General features: G+C 40.8%; 1 protein-coding gene across 17 annotated transcripts in view; it reads left to right on the top strand.

Annotated features, from left to right (window-relative positions):
* Window positions 1-327: 327 nt before the first annotated feature.
* SORBS2 (sorbin and SH3 domain containing 2) overlaps window positions 328-13,409 on the top strand; it is a 138,127-nt gene continuing 125,045 nt past the window's right edge. For 14 of the 17 annotated variants that reach the window (XM_045069416.1, XM_013059006.2, XM_013059005.2 and 11 more), the window contains exon 1: window positions 328-383. The gene's annotated coding sequence lies outside the window, so the exon portion shown is untranslated. The remainder of the gene's footprint in view (window positions 384-13,409) is intronic. The other 3 variants (XM_013059011.2, XM_013059012.2, XM_013059013.2) reach the window with 3 other exon arrangements.

Genomic DNA, 13,409 nt, shown 5'->3' with positions numbered 1-13,409 from the left:
CTGCCAAAGTCACACTGCCCACCTCTCCCCCATCCCCCACCTACAAGACCAATCCTGGGTAACACAGCCCTGTTTTACCCGTTTCCATGTACTTTTGGTGACTAATTGTGATATATAACAAACTAAAAATAATAGCAAGTATTTGCACAATTTCCTTTTCACTTTTTTTTTTTTTTCCCCTGAGAAGTAGGTATCAAACTTTGTGAAGAAAAAAGTATATAATGGTAGAGTTAAGTTTCCCTCAGTTTGATATCACTGGTATTTTGGTTGCTTCGCGATCGTGGGGCCGATCCCACCCACCAATTCATTGTAACGTTTCTCTTCTAGAGCCAGAATAGGACAGACTCATATACCATTCTGATCTGGGTGCATTTCTTCAGAAGGTACGCTGTGCTCATGGGGGATGGTGGCTGCCTGGGCTTGGGGCTGGCGAGGCCAGTTGGAAGTCTATGCATGCTCTTCAACAAAACGATTTCTTAGCAAAGTCAATGAAATAAAATGATGGGCACCAAAGAACACGAGTATACCCAGATCGCTCTGCACATTCATGCCTGTCGTGTTCCCAGTAGAATTTCTGTCCTGAGACTCTAGGTGAATACCCTTGATTTAAACTGATTGACTTAGAAGAAGCCAGTGGGGAAATCAGAGGAAGCGGGTAAGGAAGGTGAGAGGGTTATCAAGACTGCACTGCAGAGTGATTATTTTGCAATCCTTTACTCTGCCTTATTTTGCAATGGAATGTTTTGGGGTCTTAGGAAAAATGTGGGGAAACCAAGCCTCATCTTTATCCTAAAACTCTTTCCTTGGGCAGCTTCTCCATTGCAGGCATCCCAGAAAGCCCCTGCTTGTTAGAGGAGATGCTGCTTGCTTGTTAACCCTTCCCAGGGACACCCACCCCAGGCCACTCCATGCCTCCTGTGTGGGATTTCCCCAGGCTCTCCACCCCACTCCGCTCCTGTGGTGAACAGGACAGCAAAGCCCCGCTTCTGGTTGTTGCTCTCTGCTGCTCTAGGCTAGCTAGATGGCTTCCACCACTGACTCCCCAAGTTTCTCCGGCTCTTTTTCTGAAGTCACCCTGGCCTCGTATTACCCAGCTTCTACTTTACCGTATGTTACTCCTCTAACTCATCATGGAGAAATCTACCCAAATCTAGCCCCTCAAAAATACTCAGTTCTCTTTACTCCTTCAGGATAAATTGTTTCCATCTTTGGATGGCAAAAGTGGAGAAACCGAGAGAATATATTTTAGTTACTGTATCTATTTTCTAGGGCTGCCATAACAAAGTGCAACAAATTAGGTGGGTTACAACAAAAGAGAAACATTGCCCCACAGTTCCGGAGGCTAGAGGTCTGAAATTAAGATATGAGCTGGGACTTTTGCCCTGGCTAAGGACTCCAAGGGAAGAATGCTTTCCTTGCCTTTCCCTAGCTTGGGGTGGAGGCCAGAAATCCTTACATTCCTTGACTTGTGCCGGATCATTCCAGTCCCTGCTACCATTGTCAAGTGGTATTCTTCCTTTTTCTTATGTTTTATAAAGACAACGGCGCCCGGATTCAGGGCCTACTGGAAACCAGTAGGACCTCATCTTAACTCGATGACATCTGCAAAAACCCTATTTTCTAGATGAAGTCATTTTCCCAGGTATCGGGGATTAGGACTTCACAGTATCTTTCTGGGGCACAATTCATGCCACAGTAACCACTCCTGGACACTGGGTCATCCTCAAGCAGGGAAGAAGCTCCAGAAAATGCATCCCGTGCTCAAAGCACACCCATCAGTCCCTTGTCACGGCACTCACCGCTCCCACATCCATGAAACTGACCCCTCTGCGGGGGTCAAGGAGACCACAGTCTCCTCACTGGCAGGACTGTGGCCCAGGCTATTTCTGAGTAAGACCAGAGTACAGACGACTAATTGCCCATCACTATCACCAGGCACTTTGGTCTCCCTGAGAAATCCTGAACTGCTAAAGCACAAAGAGTCCCTGGAAAATAACTACCTGAACTTTAAACCCACAACTTACTTCTTCCTAGTTACTACGATCATCCTTACAATAGATGACTCTTCTCTGACCTCCTTTCTGTCACATTTTGAGGCCCTTCTTATCCACCCACAAATGTTGAGATTGTCTTTCAAGGGGATGAGTTTTTCTAACGCTTGATGCGTCCCTTGATTCTTGTGATACCAGAATGCTACAGAAAGCCCTGGAGTTATGTTTTTCCCACAGAAAAAGTTTGTAAGATTCACCAGTCTCCATCGCGCTTTCCAAATCCCCCTGAGGCGTTACTTTTAAAAGGGAAGTTATGACTTCCTCAATTCTAAATCAGGTTTTCAGTGTGCATACTTTTCCACGAAGGGGATTAGATATCAGGGCACAGATACCAGACGGTAGAATGTATTATTCTCAGGGTGCCTGGGTGGCTCAGGGGCTTAAGCCTCTGTTTTCAGCTCAGGTCATGATCTCAGGGTCCTGGGATCATCCGGCTCTCTGCTCAGGGGGGAGCCTGCTTCCTCCTCTCTGCCTACTTGTGATCTCTGTCAAGTAAATAGATAAAATCTTAAAAAAAGAAAGAATGTATTATTCTTGATGGATAATAATAATAATCTGTGTGATACTTTTAATCCTCCATTTGCATGCCAATTTGACTGAATATCTGGAAACAGAGACAAGAGGCAGAGTGAGAGGGAGAGTCCACTTTCTAAAAGTCAGTGTGTGGTCACTGCATCAGGCTGTGTAAGGACAAAAGAGAATCTACTGAAAAAAGAAATACCAACAGGCTTAGTTAGGTATGACAGAGCAAAGCCATTTTATAAATATTTTGGGAAGTAGATACGAGAGAGTGATTTGTGAGGTGGTTATTTTGCATTTTGCCACATGCAAAGCCGATTGGAATTCCTCATATGCATACGGCATCTGAGCTGTTGGCCCTTTGGAGACGAGTTCTAGTCTAAGTTCCAGCTCCTTCCATATTAGGGGGGCGGCCCGGGGACTTCTATATCCTGATGAGACTGTGCACTGAAGTGATAACAGATGAAGAGAAGGATTTATTTATTTTTTAAAAAGATTTTATTTATTTGACAGAGAAACAGTGAGAGCAGGAACACAAGCAGGGGGGAGTAGGAGAAGGAATGCAGGCTTCCCACTGGGCAGGGAGCCTGATGCGGGACTCGATCCCAGGACCCTGGGATGACTGAGCCACCTAGACACCCTAAAGGAAAGGATTTAAATTCATTACTGCACCTGTTGTTGGGGGTTTTTTTTAAGCCATTAAAAGAGCATGGATACTTGACCTTGAGAAATGGATGCAAAATAGTGAGTGGCATGAATCTTCTGGATTAGGGGAAAAAGTCTATTTAGTGGTGTCCATAAGAAAGATACTCAAAAGCAGATAACATCAGTTTTTAAAAATCCTATTAATATACCATTTTATCAGTCACAGCGGACTTGGGTGCGAGGTCAGCGTAAAGCCCCCTCCCAGGTTTCACGGTTCCTGACGCTTGTTTACCTGTTCCAGTAGGGAGGCCAAGGGCCTGGCTCCCCCTTTGGGCGGGATCTCCTCTGGTTTGTGAGTTCTGAGGCAGGGCCCCTAGTTGAGCTACCCCCATTCTCTGAGACAGGCCAGTGCAAACTGCCTTCTGGCGCCTGGGCCTCTGCCCAAAGGCCTGCTGGGGTCCCATGAGGGATCTCTGACTGTCCTTTCTCGTAGGAACCCAAACCAAACCTCCTCAAGAACATCTTACCAGAAATGCTGTGTCATCAGTGTTCTATTGTAACTCATTGAATGCCTATGTTGTTGCCTTTATTTTTGAAGACGCGAAATTGCTGAAACATGACTTAGTCAATTGCTGAAACATGACTTAGTCAATTGCTGAAACATGACTTAGTCAAGCCTCTCAGACAGGTCCCTGTGAATGGGAGAGGGCAAGTGTCTCAAAAGAGAAAAGGGTGGTTTTACACAAATTTATCTCCTCCTCGAGAGGGTAAACATTTGGGGATATTTCTTTCCTGTTTTTCAAAAGAAAAAAAAAGTTTATAGTGACCTTTCTAAAAAACAGAATTGGAATTATACTGTGTTGATTTGCAGCTTGTACTTTTATGTCATTGTTTTCAGAATATTTTCCCAATCATTAAGTATTCTTTTTAACTCATTAGCTGCAAAGGGAATTATACAGTAAATAAATAAATTACAACACACCCCCAATGATAAAATACTAAACATTTTTACCTCTTAATATTAAAGGAGTCAGAAATTCTTCTGCATCGAGTATTGTATTTTTCTTATCTCTTGAAAAAAAATTATGTAAGTTACACTGTATATAAAATGTTATTTTTTTTCCTGAAAAGTAGATCATGATAATTCTAAAATTGGACAGAACCATCTGAATGTGAGTCATTAGACTGAGAAGAGAAAGAGAAAAAGGGATAATGTGCCTTCCCAGAAAACTGAAGATCTGCATTACTCCTTGTAGTTCACGGGCTGGAAACTAGGGATGTGGGCAAATGTTAAATTGGGTGATTTTCTAGAAGTAACTGACCCTGAGTAGTCATGATTCAGAGCCTTCAGAACTGCTACGTCAAGTGGCTGGACAGGAGGGGTGTTATCTCCAAATCAGTTGAACATAAAGATGAGACGGACGGGGTAGGCGCTCCCCATCCAGTTCTGCTCTTTACTTTTTCAGAAAAGGGAAATACAGAAGAAAAGCCTGGCTGTAGACCCTTAGAGAGGAGTCCTCAAAAAGACTGAAGATATGTTGGGATGCCTCAGTCAGTTAAGCATCTGGCTCTTGATTTTGGCCCAGGTCATGATCTCAGAGTCCTGAGATCGAGCCCCATGTCTGGTTCCAGGCTCCCTGTTCAGAAGGGAGTCTGCTAGAGATTCTCTTTCTCCCTCTCCCTCTGCCCCTCTCTGTGTTCTTTCTTTCTGACTCTCTCTCTCAAATGAATGGCTACATCTTTAAAAAAAAAAAAAAAAAGGAGTGAAGATTTGCCCAGCTGCTGTGAGAAATGGGTAGAAAGTCAATGAAAAATCGACTCCCTTTGTTTTTCAAGCATGCAAACTTAGAGTCCTCAGCAGCTTTACTCTAAACAAGAGTTTTACTTGTTTAATGCCAGTAGAACTTACACTGTACCACATAAGAAAATGAAGGAGAGTAAAATATAAAGAAGCCGTCTCTCTGAATTAGAGATTTAGCCTTTCTGTATGAGGATAAAATAACCAACATTAATAGAATTCTTCTCTTTTGCTATTCCCTGCATGAAACACTTTACATGTTATTTAATTCTCACGCAACCAGTGGTAACTACATACCATTCTGTTCTACCATTGAGGAAGGAAAGTTTGGAGGACTGACTTCATTCATTCTTTCAGTATTCCCTCATGGATTTGACTCCTAAAGTGTGACCACAGAGTTTAGGAGTTGGAGATACTGTTAGGAAAGGAATGGGCCATCATCTCTGCCTCCTCAAGGAGCAAGTGGGACTCACAGCTGTGATTTCCATTGTCTGCCTGTCTTCGAAGCCCTGAAACCCAACACTACTAGTGTGATTTAATAACAAACCTGCGAGATCTCCCAAGAGACCGGCAAACAACATTGCATCTTCATTTATTTTTCTTCCTGATTTGAAAATCACCATAATTAGCTTTAGAATTAGGAAATAAAATTATTAGTGCCATTTTGCATCATTTTGTGATGGCTAAGGGAATGTAAGAGGTGTCTGATTCACCAGATTTAGAAACAAGGCCCTGTGGTTTTGCTAGTTCACCAAAAATAGTCTTAGCAGCCTTGACAGAGGAGACAGGAATGCTTGGATGGTGGGGACAGTGAAGGAAGTTTTCACCAGTTTTTGCTTAGAACACAAGATCCATCACGATTATCAAAGTTAGAAGGGCAAAGACGGAACCGTAGCAAAATATTTTCAATGATTCCCAGACACAAATCCAGTTTGTTTGTTTGTTGGGTTTTGTTTTTGTTTTTGTTTTTTGTTTGTTTGTGTGGCAATTCAAAGGTCCTTATCAAGCTCACGGGCCGGGTGAAAACATTTGCTTGACAAATGGTAGGTGGGGGATGGTAGAACCAGAGCCTGAAAGCATGGATTCATGACCACACTCTTTTCACCACACCAACCAAGGAGACTTCTTGAGTCGCTGGCATTCTGTTAGATCTCTGATCTCCACAAGGCAGAGAGAATCTTTTTTTTTTTTTTTAAGATTTTTATTTATTTATTTGACACAGATAGAGAGACCACAAGTAGTCAGAGAGGTAGACAGAGAGAGAGAGGGGAAGCAGGGTCCCTGCTGAGCAGAGAGCCCAATTGGGGGGTGGAGGGGAGGCTCCATCCCAGGACCCTGGGATCATGACCTGAGCCAAAGGCAGAGGCTTAACCCACTGAGCCACCCAGATGCCCCAAGGCAGAGAGAATCTTAACGGAGTCCTATTCTTGGGCTGGTTGGATAAGTCCACAGACCCAGAAAATAAGAAAAAGAAGCACTCTGCTTTTGAAATAAAAATCTTCTTCTTTTTTTTTTTAACATTCTAATAATCTTCACAAAAGTTATTCCCCATAGGTTATTAAAATTCAAATTATTTAGAAGAAATTGACCATATACACTTTAAGCATTTTTTTTTTTTAAATATTAGACTCCTGGTCAAGTGTTATATCACCAGGATGCATATAACCTTAAAATTAAGGCCCATCATATTCCCACAAGAGTTACTCATCAAAGAAAGCATAAAACCTGCCTGGAGCAGATTCAGGGACAAACATTAACTAGTAATTTAAAACAGTGACTGAGGTGGTTTTATTTGGGTTTAATTATTTCTCCCAAACAAGCTGTTATTCTTGCTTTATCTTAAAATGTGTAGAAAGCCTGGCTTTATCAAAATAAAATAAGCCTAATCACAGGGTATCATTTGGAAATCAGATTTTTATTAATGTGTAATGATTTAAGAACCTTGACAAATAAGCCTTGTGTGTCTTAATAAACACATTTTATTTTTTTTAAAGATTTTATTTTTTTTATTTATTAGAGACACAGCAAGAAAAGGAACACAAATAGGGGGAGTGGAAAGCAGAGAGCCTGATGCAGGGCTTGATCTCGGGACTCTGGAATCATGACCTGAGCCGAAGGCAGACACTTAAAGACTGAGCCACCCAGGGACCCCTAATAAACTCATTTTAAAAGAAGCTTATTGAAGAGAACCCCTCAGGCATTTCTTTTTTTCATGAAGGTATGATCTGATTTGGAAAAAAAAAAATTTAATTTGGTAATCTGGTAACAAAATTATTATTTCTGCTAATTTCAAAAGAAAATCCAAAGTACTGAAATAAATAAGATTGGCTCATCAAAACTGTCCTACACTGAGTATGATAAAGAACCGATTATTGAATTTATTAAAATCTTCCTAACTTCTTCTATGTGAGTTCTATTACTTTGAGAGTAAGTCACTAATACACTATGTTGATTCTGATAGAGATTCTCTCTCTCCCTCTTCCCCTCTCTGTGTTCTCTCTCTCTCTCTTTTAAATGAATGACTACATCTAAAAAAAAAAAAAAAGAAAAGAAAAAAAAGAAAAAAAAAGAGTGAATATTTGCCCAGGTGCTGTGAGAAATGGGCAGAAAGTCAATGAAAAATCTAGACTCCCTTTGTTTTTCACACATAGACTTAAAAATCTTCAGCAGCTTTACTCTGAACAAGAGTTTTACTTGTTTAATACCAGCAGAACTTACACTGTACCACATAAGAAAATGAAGGAGAGTAAAATATAAAGAAGCCATCTCTCTGAATTAGAGATTCAGCCTTTCTAACTTAAAATCTATTTAAGTTAGCTGCCATGTGACCACAAGAAGTAATAGATCATTAATGCAAACTGTAGACATTCCTTAACAATCTGTCCGATTTCCAGAGGAGAAGAGAATTTAGTTTGATGAAGCTATTTCTATCACATCAGTGTTGATTGAAGGGAGTGACTCATTTAGTAACCATGGAGACGGGGCCAAGGAGTGTGAAGAGAGGACCGTGTGTGTGTATTTCCAGATGCTGCTGCCTTTGTGAACGCATCTGGCCGGAGATCTAAATCTGTTAGAAGCACATGCAATGTCTCTAAAACCAAACTCATTTGGTTTTGCTTTCCCTTCACACTTTTGTTGATTCTCGGTAGTAGCCTCAAGTAAATATAAAACAAGGCAACCCAATACTTCACTCACAGGACCCTGTGTTCTTTCCAGAAATGTTTCTCTTATTTAAAGATGGGTGTCCCAATGTGCTAAAAACAGACCTTCCTCTCAGACCCATTTCTAATACTTCTATTTCTGAAATCCCTGGTCAATGTCCAGGTTCCTATACTATATTTATCTTTATCTGTATATTTATGTTTTTCTATTTTGCTTGCATCTGTTTCCATAATTTTCTAATATATCAATCATATATACTTGTAGGACAAACAGTACAAGAAAAGAACATCAAGAAGATAAGCGCCTAATCCCCTTATTCACTCAAGCTAAGTCTAGTGTGTTAGTGTGTGGAGATATATATATCTCCTTAAATGTGGTTTCCAAAACTATCAATGGTTCAGCTTAAGTAGTTCCTATCAAGTGACCTTTGTTAGATTTAGTATTTCTGGGGATAGGTCTTTAAAAAAAAAATGAACATGTGAGGTGCCTGGGTGGCTCAGTTGGTTAAGCATCTGTGGTCAGCTTGGGTCATGATCCCAGGGTCCCAAGATCGAGCCTCCCATTGGACTCCCTGCTCAGTTGGGACCCTCTCTCTCTCCCTCTGCTGCTCCCCCTGCTTGTGTTCTCTCTCTGTGTCAAATAAATATATATATTTTTTTAAATTAGGATGAAGGGGTGCCTGGGTGGCTCAGTCAGTTAAGCATCTGTCTTTGGCTCAGGTCATGATCCCAGAAGTCCACATCAGGTTCCCTGCTCAGCAGGGAATCTGCTTCTCCCTCTGCCTGCCACGCCCCCTCTTTGTGCTGGCTTGTTCATCCCTCACCCCTGGCAAATAAATAAATAAAATCTTAAAAAATATATTAAAAAAATAAAAATTAAAAATGAGGATGAAAATTTTGGATATTTTTCTATTTAAAGTCAAATTCTACTAATCTGTTGCCTTGAAAATTCAGCAAGGATTTCCTGAAAGGCTACTATTTATAAGTCACAGTGAAGAATACAAAAGTAAATAAAGTATGGTCCCTTACCTCAAAAAAAACCCCATAAACACAAATAACAAAGCAAGACAAGATGAAGTACCTCAGACAAAGAAACACATGAGTTTAAATGAGAGAATGAAGAATTTATGTTGTTTGCGATGAGTCTCTAAGAAATGGGTGTGATTTTAAGAGTAATTAGGAGTAAACCCAATGGAGGAACCTATCACAAAAAATGTAACTCAAAATCCTATCTACCGTGCTACACCAGTCATGCGCTCTTGGAAGACAGAGACCTGTTTTTATTATCTTGGCACCCTAAGACCCAAAACAATGTCTGACACATGGCTGGCCCCCAGCTAAAATGTGTTCATAAAAGTCCAATGAAGGCTAAAATGTAAAATGCACCTAAAAAGGAGATGCAAAAAATCCAGTTTGACTAAAGAACAGACTATAAGAAGGGTAATAGAGTATAACGTCCTGAAAATTAGGTTGGGAACATATTGTGCTGGGCTTGACTTGGAATTTATTAATAGATAATGTGAAGTCACTGTTCCTTTTCAAAAGATTGACCTTGCAACAACTGCACGATGCCATTGAGAGAGAGAGAGAGAGGGAGAGGGAAAGAAGGAGGTACGGGGCTGGGGGGGGTCAAGAGATAGAAAAACCAATGAAAAGATGATGATGATAACTTCATTGATACAATGAAATCGGCTGAAGCGATGGGCCAGAAATTAATAGCAGTGGCCACATGTACTATCTCAACAATAGCAAAACTCGTAATAAAATCAACAGGACCTAGTATTTAGTGATCAGTGCTATAGCCAAGCACAAAGTTAGAATTTTGATGAACTACCTCTTGGGATTCCCACCACAGAATTGGAATACGCAGTTTCCCTCGGTGGAGAAATTGACACTTGGAGAGATTAAGTAACGTCCTCGAGGTAGTGCTGCTAGAGCAGTACAGGATGCTGTATTTTGTTTGATCCTCTGGGACAGAGTTCTATGTGGCAGGTGTCCGGAACCGACATTTAGAAGCTGTGTCATAGGCAGCTTCTCCTTTGAATGCAGAACAGGATCCGCTAGAATATCCAGCACCCGTGGTGATAATTCCGAACTAGAACCTTGGCCGCATCGTGCATTTTGCGGGATATTTCCCACCCTTTTGTGACTCCTGGATGAGAGCAGGCTCTGATGGTTTGTAACTGTTGATCCAAAGAATGCTGAAGGTCACTGTAAATATTAACAGGAGAAATGCTCGAAAATAGATGTCTAAATCTTTTTACGGAACTAGTCAAAGATTTACTGTAATTGCTTTTTTAAAAAAGCTCTTCATTAAAATATGGGGCACCTGGGTGGCTCAATAGGTTAAGCCTCTGCCTTCAGCTCAGGTCTTGATCTCAGGTCCTGGGATCGAGCCCCGCATTGGAAAAGTATTCTAGCATGGCTCAGAAAAAGTGTTTTGGGAACACAGAAAGAGTGAATATAGTGGATACCCTGGACACATGGAGAAGCTGACTTGTGAGTCTCTCTCCGTGTTTCAGACCATGAGAGATACATGAGTGAGTTTAGATGCTATTTCTGATTGGGGAAGATAAATTGTATGTTACAGGGTTTAAACAAACTAAGAGCATTTTTAAAAACAAAAAATTTTTTAAAAGAATGAGTAATTAACTCTGGGGTTGAAAAGCCTTGAAGAATGGGTGGAATTTGGGGAAATAAAAAGGTTAAGGAAGTTCTAGATCCAGATCGGGAAGACAGAATGATATCATGGTGGATGTGTGGAGGGATGTGGTGGAAACTGTGATACTGAAAAAGGAAAAGAATTAGATCAGGGGATGGCCCTGAGATCATTACAGACCATTGAAAGTTGGCCTCTCTGGGAGTATCTGGGTGGCTCCATCCGTTAAGTGACTCTTGATTTCAGCTCGGGTCATGATTTCATGATTCCCATTAGTATGGAGTCTGCTTGGGATTCTCTCTCTCCCTGTGCCTCTGCCCCTCCCCCTACTTGCACTCACTCGCTCTCTCTCTCAAGGTAAATAAATAGAATCTTAAGTGGAAAAAAAATGACTTCTCCAATGATGAAGATCCCCTATAACTTCTGAAAGAAGGGAGTGAGGTAATTGGGTTAGGTTTTAGGAAGACAGCTCTGACAATAGTACTAATGGTGGTGAAGAGAGGTAGGAAAGTTCAGTGAGATCTTAAAAACAGATCTCACCCGTGAGATCTTAAAAGCAAACTGTAAATCTGATCATGAGATGGCCCAGCAGGACTGTCACAGAGATCAATTCTGCAAGGATCACAGCACTCCCCAAAATAATTGTTGAAAGTTAACTAACTAGCTCCTTCTGGTAGCTATGAAAACCATTAACTAGCTGCTCATTTTTCGGTATTTCTGTGCATGAAACTATCCCAAGTATTCAATGAAAACACACAAAAGTTGTTCCAGCACTGCTTAGGATCTAAATTTATACTGTCTTTTTTTTCTCTCCCCAAAATACCCAAGCATCCTCAAAGAAAGCCAAAGCAGTTGCATGTAAGTCAAGGAACCCACGATCTTTTTAGTCCTAGGCTTCTTGGATTGTTGACTCTACTTGGAAGTTGAAACAATGAGGGGCTAACTTAGACCCTCAGAACTGCTTCCTAATGTCTGGTTGGAAAGGAATGGGCAAGGATTGGAAGTATCAGGTGTTGACAAGCATGCTAAAAACCATGAAAATTGTCACTTCTTAGAGACCTGCACCTCGTATACAAGGCATACCCAGAAAAGTGTGGAAGGAAATAAAGGGGCTGTAAGTACGTCGCGTTGCTGGAGTGCGGATTAGTACACTGCAGCTGCCCTCTCCTGTTCCTTATGAACCCAGGACATTGACATTCACTGAAGCTAGGTCAGCGTCCTGCTCTGTGGCTGTGAACGCCACCCGTTCCTCAAAGACCCTACAGAGATAACTGAACTAGAAAGATACAAGCTTAAAAAAACAAAAAAAAAAAACTGCGTAATTGCAAAAGACACACTCCCCTCACACAGCCCCCAACTCTCTACGCCTTAACAAATACTGGAAATTATTCTAAGGAAATGACTAGAATAAGGCTCAGAATAGCGCCTGAAACAAATCACTGTCTCTGCTTTTTTATGTGTATCGCGCATAGTTGGTATTGGCCTGTGGGTTATTTTTTTTTTTCCTAGATTCCCTTAAAACCTCACAGTTATTTTCTCATGATCCTCATAGAAATAAATCTCTCTGTTAACATATGTTGCTTTGGTTTAAGCCCATTAAAACATATCTCGTTCCATAATCCATAATCCAAACTAAGTTGGTACTTACTCTCCAAAAACACAAGACCGTTTTCAAAGTTCTTAGAGGAGATGGAGTGAAAGAGTCCTTTTCTGTGTTCAGTGAAGTTGTTGCTGTGCTAGAGAAAGGTGTCTGTGTTATTTCAGGTGCTTCCTTCAGGACCAAAGGTGTACCCAACATACAGTAGGCCTTTAAATGGCTCTGGGACTGATTAATTTCTCAGATGTTTTCCTTCTCCCTTTGATGATGGGAATTCAGCTCTGGTCCACTTAAGCTATTAGACAAATTAAATTATACTACATCTTAGAAAACTGGTTATTTTCCTGCACTCTGGGTACCCATTTTGGGTAGAGTTCTAGGTAACATTAAAGGACTATTAATAAAAGCTCAGGTGCTTCTAGTGGATAGACACAGAATATCAGTAGTTATGAGGGCTTCAGCCTTCAAGTGAAGGAAAAAAAAAAAAAAACAGATGATGTTTTTAGAGTCACGTAGGGATGAAGGAAAAGGATCCTTCTTGTTTCTTCAAGTGTTACTCTTACAAAACTGTTTCAAAATTCTGACCCAGAATAACTACTGATCCAGCCCTGATTATGGTCTACTGTGAATCAGATGCCAGAAATGATTCACGGTAGATGACCATCCTGTAAAGCCTGCAGTGATATTCAGGATTTTCACACCTCAAAAATACCCAAAAGGGCAACATCGCTGCCGTTACATTAGACTAAATTGCAGAAACAGTTTTCCATATAACACCACTTTCTAATTAAATGCCCATGTGGATGATAATAATAATCATTAGTATTATTAAATGTAATTGCTCATAATTGATGAAGATTGAAGAATCATTTTGAGATCTCAAGAATTAGGAACTCGCCTGTCTTGTCAGAGCTCCATAGATGTTTTTATTAAAAACAAAAACAAAAACAAAAACCCCAGAAAGTAACATACATTCCTG

Source organism: Mustela putorius, unplaced genomic scaffold (genome assembly GCF_011764305.1).
Source record: "Mustela putorius furo isolate JIRA1106 unplaced genomic scaffold, ASM1176430v1.1 tig00003932_pilon_pilon_pilon:0A:0A, whole genome shotgun sequence".
NCBI classification, from domain to species: domain Eukaryota; kingdom Metazoa; phylum Chordata; class Mammalia; order Carnivora; family Mustelidae; genus Mustela; species Mustela putorius.
Note: the sequence above shows the minus strand (reverse complement) of the source record. Positions and strands in the feature narration are given on the sequence as shown.